This window comes from Triticum aestivum, chromosome 7A, assembly GCF_018294505.1.
Source record: "Triticum aestivum cultivar Chinese Spring chromosome 7A, IWGSC CS RefSeq v2.1, whole genome shotgun sequence".
Taxonomy (NCBI): Eukaryota; Viridiplantae; Streptophyta; class Magnoliopsida; order Poales; family Poaceae; genus Triticum; species Triticum aestivum.
The window spans coordinates 337,955,137-337,967,697 of record NC_057812.1 but is presented as its reverse complement, the minus strand read 5'-3'; positions in this window follow the sequence as shown (position 1 = coordinate 337,967,697).

Below are 12,561 nucleotides of genomic sequence, written 5' to 3'. Positions count from 1 at the left end.
TTATCAACATTTAATATTGTTGGGTACATAAACGAGATCGAACTAAATAACTTGAATGTCGTGTTTCGTCAATATGTAACGGAGTTGCATATTGAGCTCGACTTAATTTGTAGGGTTGTTTGTGCACTTTGCCATGCCATGCCTCATTAACTGGACATGCATCATACTTGTTGTGCATCGTGCCATGTTTATGTGATGGTTGTTTACTATGTTGTTTGCTTCTTTTCGGGTTACCTCTCGCGTTAGCTTCGGTTTCGTTCCGGAGTTGTGAGGCTCCGTTCATCTACGTCTGTTTGTCTTCTTCATGGACTCGTTCTTCTTCCTTGCGGGAATTCGGGCAAGATGATCATACCCTCGAAATCACTTCTATCTTTGCTTGCTAGTTGCTCTCTCTTTTGCTATGCCTATGCTGCGATACCTACCACTTTCTTATCATGCCTCCTATATTGTTGAGCCAAGCCTCTAACCCCCCTTGTCCTAGCAAACCATTGTTTGGCTATGTTACCGCTTTGCTCAACCCCTCTTATAGCGTTGTTAGTTGAAGGTGAAGATTGGAGCTTGTTCCATGTTAGAACATGGATATTTTGTTGGGATATCACAATATCTCTTATTTAACTAATGCATCTATATACTTGGTAAAGGGTGGAAGGCTCGGCCTTATGCCTGGTGTTTTGTTCCACTCTTGCCGCCCTAGTTTCCGTCATATCGGTGTTATGTTCCCGGATTTTGCGATCCTTACGCGGTTGGGTTATAATGGGAACCCCTTGACAGTTCGCCTTGAATAAAACTCCTCCAGCAATGCCCAACCTTGGTTTTACCATTTGCCATCTAGCCTTTTCTTTCCCTTGGGTTCTGCAGACTCAAGGGTCATCATTATTTTAACCCCCCGGGCCAGTGCTCCTCTGAGTGTTGGTCCAACCCGTCAGCCGCCGGTGGCTACTAGGGGCAACTCTGGGCTGGCCTACCGGAAGTTTAGACAATCTGAGTGTGCCCTGAGAACGAGATATGTGCAGCTCCTATCGGGATTTGTCGGCACATTCAGGCGGTGTTGCTAGATTTGTTTTAACTTGCTGAAGTTGTCTTGTAGAACTGGGATGCCGAGTCTGATTGGAATGTCTCGGGAGAAGGTATATCCTTCATTGACAGTAAGAGCTTGTCATGGGCTAAGTTGGGACTCCCCTGTAGGGATTTGAACTTTCGAAAGTCGTGCCCGCGGTAATGGGCAGATGGGAATTTGTTAATGTCCGATTGTAGAAAACCTGAAGTTGACCTTAATTAAAATGCACCAACCGCGTGTGTAACCGTGATGGTCTCTTCTCGGCGGAGTCCGTGAAGTGAACACAGTGTTGGAGTAATGTTTGACGTAGGTTGTTCTAGGATCACTTCTTGATCATAGTTGTTCGACTGTGCCTTTGCTCTCTCTTCTCACTCTCATTTGCGTATGTTAGCCACCATATATGCTAGTCGCTTGCTGCAGCTCCACCTCATACCTTTTACCCTTCCTATAAGCTTAAATAGTCTTGATCGCGAGGGTGTGAGATTGCTGAGTCCCCGTGACTCACAGATACTTCCAAAACCAGTTTGCAGGTGACGTTGAACCGTGCAGATGACGCAACCAAGCTCAACGAGGAGCTCTATGAAGATCGTGTTCTTTATGTTGTTCCGTTTTCCAGTTGGTCAGTAGTGGAGCCCAGTTGGGGTCGATCGGGGATCTGTGTAGCATTTGGGGTAGTCTTCTTTTATTTTGGGTTCCATAGTCGTACCATGATTGTATCTGGTTGATGTAATGCTTTATTCATGTAATTGTGTGAAGTGGCGATTGTAAGCCAACTATGTATCCTTTCCCCCTTATTGTATTATATGGGTTGTTGTGAAGATTACCTCACTTGCGACATTGCTTTCAATGCGGTTATGCCTCTAAGTCGTGCTTCAACACGTGGGAGATATAGCCGCATCGAGGGCGTTACAGATAGCCCCCTGGCGCATGAGGAAACGGGCCCAGAATGTCCAGCCCCCAAACTGCGAATGGCCATGAGAGGGGTATAGTCTGTAGACCCCCCACAGGCTGATGGATCTGCTTAGCATGAAACTGGCAGGCCTCGCAAGCCTTCACCAGCTCAATGGCGTCGATGAGCGCCGTGGGCCAGTAGAATCCACTACGGAATGCCTTGCCGACGAGGGTTCGTGAAGACGAGTGGTGCCCGTAGTCTCTGCCGTTTATGTCCGCCAGTAGCTCCTTCCCTTGCTCTCGAGAGATGCAGCGTAGGGACACATCATTTGGTCACTTCCTTTAGAGCTCTCCATCCCTAATGCAATAAGTTGTGGCCTGCCGCGCCACACGCTCCGCTTCCTCCTCGTTCTCAGGCAGAGTCCCTTGCGTCAGGTAGTTCTTGAGCTCCGGGATCCAACACCCTACCTGAGGCTCTAACGCCAGGAGCAGGCGTGCCCCTGAGGCCGGGCCGCAGACCGGGGCTCCTAAGGCAGGCGGCTGAGGGAGCTCCTCTCTTGGTAGTGCCGTGCTTGACAGTGACGGCACCGCCGAAGGTTTGAAGAGCCACTCCTCGAAGACGCCAGGCTGCTGAGGCAGCCACCGAGATGCCCTCTTGGCAATGTCATCAGCTTCCTGATTGGTGCCGCGGGGCACGTGTTGCAACTCCAGCCCCCAGAACTGTTTCTCCATCTTGCGAACCTCAGCGAGGTAGGCTTCCATGTGCTCGTCCTTTGGCTCGTATATCTTGTTGGAGAAGTTGATGAGGAGCTGTGAATCGCCCTTGATGATGAGGCGCTTTACCCCTAAGGCAATTGTGGCCTTCAAGCCTGCTATTAGGCCTTCGTACTCTGCTATGTTGTTGGAGACTTTTTCTCCGTGCTAGAAGCAGAGTTTTATGGCGTAGTAGAGTTTGTCCTGGGTAGGGGATACGAGCACTGCGCCAGCTCCCGCACCATGTCGGGAGAATGCCCCATCGAAGTACATGACCCAGCCGTCCGGTGCTTCACTTCCCGGGGAAAGTGATCGGTCTTCGCCTACCTCAAGACCCGGCGCTTCTGCCCATTCTGCCACCAAATCCGCAAGTGTGGCTCCCTTGATGACTCTGGTCGTACTGAATTCTAGCTGAAATGCCTGTAGTTCAATGTTCCATTCAGCAACCCTCCCAGCTGAGTTGAGGCTCCTGAGTACTCTTTCCAAGGGGTATGCTGAGACAACTTTGATGGGATGGCCTTGGAAGTAGTGGCGCAGCTTGCGTGAGGCCACTAGCAGCGCGAGGAGGAGTTTTTGAGGCATGGGATACCGGGCCCTCGCGTCCCGTAGCACCGTGCTGACGAAGTACACAGGATGCTCGACGAGGTTGAGGGTGCTGGCGCAGCTTGTGTCCTCTAGAGGTCGAGGCGTCTCTTGAGATGGCGGAGCCCCTAGTGCTTGGTCGCCTGAAGAGGCCTCTCCCGCTCCGAGTGCGTTCTCCTGCTGCGGCTGTTCCTTTCTGGCTGCGGTTGCGGCCTTCAGGAGGCCCTCTCGGATCTGCTTTGCTTCAGTTCGGACGGTCGATGTGGCCTTGGCACAGCGCTCCTTCCTGACCTCCACCAGGGCTGCGCTAGCGGAGTAAGGGGTGGCCGCAAGTTAGAGCACTAGGGGCTCCCGAGGACGCGGGGCTACCATCACTGGCAGGCTGGTAAGGTACCTCTTGAGGTCTTGGAATGCCTTGTCGGCCTATTCAGTCCATTTGAAGGGGCCCTTTTTCTTCATTAGCTTGAAGAAGGGCAACGCTCGTTCCCCCAGCTTGGAGATGAAGTGCCCCAGCATAGTTACACGCCCGGTGAGCTTCTGCATTTCTCTGAGGGTCCTTGGCGGGCTCATGTCTTCGACTGCCTTGACCTTCTCCGGGTTGGCCTTGATGCCCCTGTGAGACACGAGGAAACCCAGGAGCTTGCCAGAGGGGACTCCAAACACGCACTTCTCCGGGTTGAGCCGTAGGTCCACTTCGTTGAGGCTCGCAAAGGTTTCTTCCAGGTCCCGTATCAGGGTTCTTGCCTCACAAGACTTCACCACAATGTCATCGACGTAAGCTTCAGCATTCCTCCTGAGCTGTCGGCCTAAGGCGATGTGCATCAGCCGCTGAAAGGTCGCGCCTGCGTTGCGCAACCCAAATGGCATGCATGTATAGCAGTACACTCCACACGGGGTCAGGAAAGCCGTCTTTTCCACATCTTCTACCGCCATCTTGATCTGGTGATAGCCCGAGAAGGCATCTAGGAAGCACAATAGGTCACACTCTGCGGTGGAGTCGACTATCTGGTCAATGCGGGGGAGCGGAAATGGATCTTGCTGGCAGGCCTTGTTGAGGTTGGTGAAGTCGACACACATGCGCTCCTTTCCTCCCTTTTTTGGCACAACGACCGGATTAGCCAGCCAATCAGGGTAGCGGACCTCGCGGATAACTCCTGCCGCCTCTAGCTTCCGGGTCTCTTGAACGATGAAAGCATGTTTCTCAGTGGACTACCGCCTCGCCTTCTGCTTCACGGGGCGCACATTGGGGCCCACGTTGAGGTGATGCTCAATCACTTTCCTTGGGACCCCTGCTAACAGATCAGGTTCCCACGCGAACACCTTCTTGTTCGCACGCAGGAACCTCACCAGGGCCTTCTCTTGCTCGGGCTCGAGGTTGGCCCCTATGGTGAAAGTGGTGCCAGTGGACCCGTCCTCGTCGACTGGTACCTGCTTGGTTTCCACCTTGTCTTGGGTGAATAGCTGCTTCTTTTTAGCCGGCACGGCCCCCTTGGGCTCAAGAGCGTCGGTGCTAGTGGGCTACGCCACCGCGGCTGCCCTGAAAACCAGCTGGAGCACCTGCAGCGCATCCCCTGTGTCTCCTGACACGGTGAGGACGCCGCTGCTCCCAGGCATCTTCATGAGGTTGTATGCCGGGTGAGTTGCTGCCATGAACCGAGCCAAGGCTGGATAGCCGAGGATGGCATTGTAGGGGAGGCCAATGGGGACGATGTCGAAGTCGATCAGCTCCGTGCGGAAGTTGTCGTAGGTGCCGAAGGTCACTGGGAGGCGGATCTGTCCCAAGGAGGCAGTGGAACCGGCACCGACGCCCGAGAAAGGCCTGCTGGGTTGGAGCCGCTACGACGGCACGTGGAGGAGGCTGAAGGCCTCCACCGAGAGCACGTTGAGGCCGGCACCACCGTCGATGAGGGTCCTGATGACGGCCACTTGGCAGATGGTGGGGGTGCACAACATCGGGAGCGCGCCCGAACCGATGGGTTTGAAGGGGTGATCCTCCGAGTCGAAGGTTAGATCGGCCTCGGGCGCCACCCAGCCTAGGGGGGCTTCTCGGCGCTTGGAGGCGGTGCTGATCCGGTGGGTGAACGGCTTGACGTGATGGCTCGAGGGTGGTGCCTGGGAGCCACCCAGGAGAGCTGCGACGACGGGCGGTGCTGGTGCGGCAAAACGGAGAGGAAGAGTTCGCACAGCTCCTCCCAGGAGGTGACAGAAGTCGTCGGCAGGTGGAGGACCCACACGCGTGGGACGCTGGTGAGGCCCATGGGAACCAATTGGCCATCACCCGGTCGTCGCCCCCGACTCTGAGGACAGCCTCCTCGTACGCCAGTAGGAAAATCATCGGGTCTGTCGCGCCGTTGTAGCACAGCGGCATCTCGGGCTTGAACTTGCACGACCACTTCACCTGTCGCAAGGCGGGGACCAAGGCCCGGAGCCCCCTGGCCCTGGTGCCGGCATCCGTTGCTGGAGCGGGCGGCGCGTTGTCCTCCATGAGGGCGGGATGCGATGTCGGGGGAGAGCGGGTCGTCAGGAGGGAGAACTCCGGCGCACCCCTACCTGGCGCGCCAAATGTCGGATTTCGGGTTCCGGCAGACCCTTGAGGTTCGAACACTGGGGTGCGCGCGGAGATCTCTCCCCTACCGATCCACATCCAATCTCCTCGCGTGATCTAAGCTGGAAACAATGAACAACACAAGGGACACGAGGTTTATACTGGTTCGGGCCACCGTCGTGGTGTAATACCCTACTCCAGTGTGTGGTATGGTGGATTGCCTCAGGGACTGATGATGAACAGTACAAGGGAAGAACAGCCTCGCGAGAGGTGTTCTTGAGCTGGTGCGATGAACTGCTTGGGTGAGTTCAGTCGCCTCTCTCTCTGCTAGGGCTCTATCAGATCTCTAGATGTCTAGGTGTGTCCATCTCTTCTCCCCTACTCTGTGGTGGCTAGCTCTATTTATAGAGGCCCTGGGCCTCTCCCAAAATAATGAGCGGGAAGGGCGCCAACAATTGGCCATTTTGAAGGGGAACATCTAGTACAAGTTATCCTGATCAAAGGTGGTCTTCGGCTGCGAAAAGCACTGGTGATGACGTCGTCTTGGGCTCCACGGTGACCTCCGTCCTGCCGCTCTGCTGGTCTTGGTCTCGTTGCACCGGAATGGTAACCTTTACTCGATGCCTTGGCCTGTGCTTTCCCCCTTTGCACCAAAGGGGAAACAAGGACACTACGCAGGCCGGCGCCCGCCTGGTCTCGATCGTCATGGCTTGTGCCACGGGCTCCTCGCGAGGTACCCCTGCCTTGATCTCTCCGCCTCCTTGCGAGACTTCCTGATGAGGCTGCCTCTGATGGAGCTTTCTGTCGCCCGCCCCGCGAGGCTTGGCCCCTCACGAGGGCCTTGAGCTTGAGCTAATGAAGATGGGCCGCGCTGGGCCCCCACTTGAGCCACGCTGCAGGCCGCATGCAGGCAAGTCTGGGGACCCTCATTCCCAGAACGCCGACAATCTCCGGAAAAGGCAAGAGTCGGAGTTACAAATATGGAAAGTTGTATCCGGGGCGTTACACCAACGGTACGGGTATGGTCATGGACATGGTGTCATTTATAGCTCCAACTTTTCCACCATCTCGATGCTTGCGGCGTTGATCAAATTCATGTGATCGATCATCATGGCGCATGACCTCTCTCTCATCACCACACGGGTGTGAAAAAGCCCAATCCAATGGCCCTCCTCCTCCAGTTGAAATCCATAACTTAACTTACTGAATGACAATGCACTCTCCATCTTGTCCATAGTGTCGTGAACAACCTGATGCTCTGAATACCACCTGATATAGGCCAAACCTCATAGCGAGATCTGATCTGTTGTTGTGGCCCGACCTTTCTCAACACTCCACCTTCAGCAGCAGTATCCTCTCGCCCCCACACGCGATGTACACGAAGTAGAGGTTTTGCACCTCACGGCTCAGCATGAGAAAAACAATCTAGACGACGGTACCTCAGGCCCAAAACAATTTCCTCACAGAAATCACAACAAAGAGGTTTTCTAAAGTTACCACAAAAGCTTGATACATGTGTCTACCCTCGAAAACACATTTCCATTTCATATAGAAATATAACCTAAATTTTACAAAGGACTAGATTGGCTTTATATAATAGCCACACACCTTCATTATCTTGGAAAGCAAGACTCCTTAGAAAATTAGAAAAGGTAACACACATGCATATCTAAAATGACTTATAATACTAAAGAAATTAAAACTAGTAGTAGCTTTCGTGCATGCGTTAATCTATTCTAGGTGGGCCCCAGCCAGCATCCTTCAAGCTCAATAACTCCCAGATAAACGGATTGCTCACGCATATAATTTTCTTGGTCGGAAGGAAAAGAAATAATATTCGGTTTCTTGTTTTGATCCTCGCGTAGCAAACACGCTTAGCAGGGAAATACTCAACACAAGACAAGGACTCCTCGATGCCTCCTCCTGAACATGGCTTGCCAAAATAACTAAAGTATTATTTTCTTTGGTTTCCACTTGATACATGCACGTTCAATCCATAAGTAGCTAAAATCTCAAATTGAACAAGTTCCTCTTCTTTGCCTATGCACATCGTGTGCAACACCTCAACATGCATGCACGTAGCATTTACTAGTGGCTGCTCATCTGTTTAACTTAGCCGCAAGTACTCTGATGTATATTCAATGTATTTTTGCAGAACATCGTTTTAGGCGAAACAACAATTACTTTAGTATTTAAACCGCACGTGGCCGTATCAGGGGCCTAATGCCAGGGACGTGTCACGAGGAGAGGGTTCAGCCGAGAGTGATTCTTGGCATCCGAACACCGCTTCAGCGTCAAGGCCTAAAGTTGGGTCTCCGGCGGGCACCGTTATTGTAGCTAAAGGGGATTCCTGGTCTCGGACACGGTCGAGTCTTCCGGTATTGAGGTGAGCTGAAGGGTTGGGGCTAATCCATAGATCGGATCGAGGGAAAGCTCTGGAACGGGCACAATGGGGCCCATGGGGGTACAGGGAGAGGCTACGAATCCAGCAAAGACCAGATCGCCTCGGGCGTCCACAGCGTATTCTAGGTTGAAGAATCTAATCAGGTGCCCAGGGGAAAAATAGTTGATTTGGTGTAGATGACCAGTTGGGTTAGCGTGCAGCACAATGCTGCCGAACGCGAGAGTTGGTCGGGGACAAAGAGGTCCTCGGAGCTTACGCCATCTCTGATGATCAGGAGAGCCATCGATCCATCGGCGACCCAACAGCGGAACTCTCAATGAACGCACCAATGTCGTTGTCAAAACTTGCAGATCTCTGGTAGGGGGTCTCGAGTTGTGGATCTAGGATCAATGAGGAACAAGGGACGAAGAACATGGTGTTTACCCAGGTTCAGGCCGTCTCGAAGAGGTAAAATCCTATGACATGCTTGATTCTATTTTATGTGTATGATATGGTTGCAGAGTCGATCTACCTTGAGATCAGGCAACATAAACCCTAGGTTGATGGGGTAATGGATGTTGCTCTAGCCCTAAATACTAAAACCCCTTGGCTTATATAGACACCAGTAGGGTTAGGGTTACATGCGATCGGTTACAATGAATGAAAGATCACGCTAACCCTTGACTTGGAGGGCACACAACGACTATGAAGATCTCCTATCCGGCCATGGATTGGCGCTCTAGCTTGGCCCCATAGTGGCCCATCAGTCCGACCCATATGTAGTAGGCCGATGGCTCGAGGACCCCGTAATCCAGGACTCCCTCACCTAGTTTAGCCCGTAACCAAGGCACCAGGGTTTGATTCCCATATAATATGTGATGTTTATTACTCATGGATTGGACCAGTTCAACCACTCCGGTTTAACCTCTGGTTCGCATGAAAATCGGTCGGTTTGAATGGTTTTCCCCGGACCAATTGTAGGATGGTCCGTAGTGCTTAAGAAAATATCAAGGTCTTCGGTTTTGAGTTTTTTGGGTCCGACCACTGCTCCTGGTCGCCCTTTTATACAATGATTGTTTCTAATACACACTGAATTTTTAAAAATGGACATTGGACATATTTTTATATTTTTAAATAGGTGTTTATTTATCGGTAACGCTACGCATCAGCTGGCGTATCTTTTTAAAAGATCCGCCGCCTCATGGGCCATTGGATTCAAAGCGAAATGGCCGTCACAATCAGCTGTCGGCTTTGCAACAAGTATTGTTGCAGATTTTTTTTTGCAATAGAGCTAATGTTGCAAATATTGTTTTTGCCTTCACCATTATATAGGTGTTATAGGAAAAAAGTTTTGCGACATGACTGATGTTGTAGAAATCTTTCTTGCAATAAGGAGGATGTTGCAAGAAAACAATCACCGTTAGTCGTTCGCTGCGAGCTCTCTTCGAATAGTGGTGTTAGGGCATGTCTCCCTCTAAGTAGTTTTGGTGATTGATGACAATGCATTTGCGGACTAATCGTGTGCGTTGAGCTTTTTAGACATTCATTAATTGGCATGAGACGGTTCATTCCCCTCGGAACTCAAGGTGAAGATGGTGTAGTTCTCTTTTGTTTCGGTTTTGGTGGACTTGAGTCGTATGAGACACCGTACTAACAAGAGTGGGTCCGTATCGGAAAGGCTAGGGTGGAATCAACACGTACACATCTGTTTCGCACCCCAGCTCCTTCCCTCATCCTTGGAGTTTACTTGTTATCACGGAAATGGCATTAGGGGGCGCCAGTGGTAGTACCGCTGAGCCGAAGCGGCAGTACCGCTGATAGCTACAAGCGGTAGTACCGCTGTTTCACAGTGGTAGTACCGCCTGTAACATCCCGATTCTCAGAATGTTTAAGAAAAAGTTTTCAAAAAATCAGGGCGAGAAAATTTCATTTATTTTATTTGGTAACAAATCTTAAATCGGACTTTTATAATTTGAAGGATTTAATTTGAACTAATGTGAACTTAAATTAAAAATTTGTGTTTAGTTCTTTTCTTTTAAATAGATTTTATTTTCCCTTCTTCGGCATATTAAAATATGCGCGTTCGAATTTTCTTTGGTCTTCTAAGATTCATTTGATTTTTTTGAGCTTCTTTTCCTTTTCTAGATTTTCTGGAGAGGAAAATCAATTATTTTTCTCTGTCAAACTCTGTACAAAATTTCCTTCACTCAATATCTTTCTCCCACCCCTGGGTATGCATTCCATATTTTCCCCTCCCAACCGAATTCTTTTTTTGTGTCTTTCCTGGGCTGCAACCCAACCACTCCTTCTCTATTCTTTTTGCTTCCACATGGGCCTAGCCGAACTGGCCCAACACCCAACCTAGTGATCAACCCTCTTCTCCTTCCTCCTTACGCTCACTTTACACATGAGGTAACCTCAACAGCCACCTAAGCATACACATAGGAAACGTATACGTCTTCCTTTAATTCCTCCTCCCTTCCTATTCCTCTCCACTCACCATCCCTCCCACCGAAGGCCTCTTCTCTTTCCTCTTCCTTCGTCCTTAAGCTCGGTGGCATACAGAGAGGAAACGTTATGAGTACAACCACTCTCCTTCCTTCCCCTTCACTCCCATAAATCTCAACCTTTTCAAGTTCTGAAGATATGTAGATGAGCGCCCCGACCTCCTCTTCCATTCCCATAGCAATTCATTTCCTCTCCCTTCCTCCTCTACCAAAGAACTCTCCCTGAACTTCGAAGCTCCATGGACGCGAGGTCTCCATCCCGATGACTCCAAACACCTCCGTCCAAACCATTGCGCCAGATGATTCTACTACATGTCACAGCTCCATTCAGAGAAGAAACAACGCGTTCCGTCGAGCACACGCGAAGAATTTCACATGTGCGTGTACACTGTTCGTCAAGTTCACAACACCATTCCGTCCAACTCGGTGAGCCTCTATCCAATTCCTCATGCACACCTCCTCAACATCACCCATAGTATCTCATAGACATCATGTTTCAACCTATCTATCTCGTTGGCCACGCTTGTCCAAAACATATTTCAATTCGATGGCATCGGCTTGTCTTTATATTTTTGGCCTATCGGATAATCTTGTGGTCAACATATGAATTCTTTCTCATGCCCGTAGTAACCCCATGGTGGACTTAGATCGCTAGTTTCATCAATAGGAGTTTAGTATATATCTTTGTTATAGTCGTCCTTGGCCAAGTTTGAATGTGATTTGTTCATCGGTTAAATTTTGCATTAATATGTTATTGTTCATATTTTTGCGATATGCCTAAGAGTGCATCCTATTGGTCTCATAATTTTTGCGTGACAAATAAATTTTTAGTTTATTTGTTTACTGATTGTAGTTTTTGTTGTCGCAAGTAGATAATATTTTGTTTGTATTGTTATTGTCTTGTGTTAGACATGTCTATAGATTTTAATATAGTTTTCTATGGTTTCATGTATATAATTCATGCCTAATTGTAGTAGTGTGTTAAACATTTGTTTCATATTAGTTCTTTTAATTTATTAACACGCATAGCAGTTGATCGGGAACTTTTATATTAGTATGATATTTGTATGTTCGTTATATGACTAGGAGTGCTCCTAATTATTCCATAAATTCTAGGAGTTAGATGCGATTGAATGGATTTATTATAAGTATTTATTTTATTTATTCATTATATATTTGTATGTTGTCTCATGTGGTATTTTTTTGCGTAACATGTCGCGCTATCTTATGCATGCGTACAATTTCTGTTAAATGTTTGCCATGCTTATAATTCCGTAGGATTATTCTAAGCTTTGCTTTGTTCATTGAATCATGAATTACTTTATGTCTTGATTATTTTAATTTTTGCTTAGCATGGATAGATCTTGGATATGGTTCGCATATTCATTTACATCCATGTCACGTGTTGTTTTATTGGTTTGAAATCATTGTCATGATCCTTTATGCTAGAAGTCAAATGAAATGATTTCCTGTTTGCGGATAAATCCATTGTGGTTATTTGTCGCATAGCATATTTTCGCCTAGTTGTTCTTTTGTTTTGTAGATGATTGTTATGCAAGATTACATGGTTGGTCTCATTAGGTCATGTTTACATTTCTATCACTAGTTTATTCTTGTGGCATAGAACTTAGCTTATTACATCCTGGTAATTATCATTTGTGTTTATTTATATTGGTTTATTACCTTGCCATGTTAACAATTGCTTCAAGTAGAATGCTTGTTTTGATTGTCTACTACCATGTGATATAGCATTGCGAGTAAGTACTATCGTGTGATTGCACATATGGTTGGCCTTCATTAAGATGATTCACATCATAGTAGTTTGTTGATCTCATACTTTCTT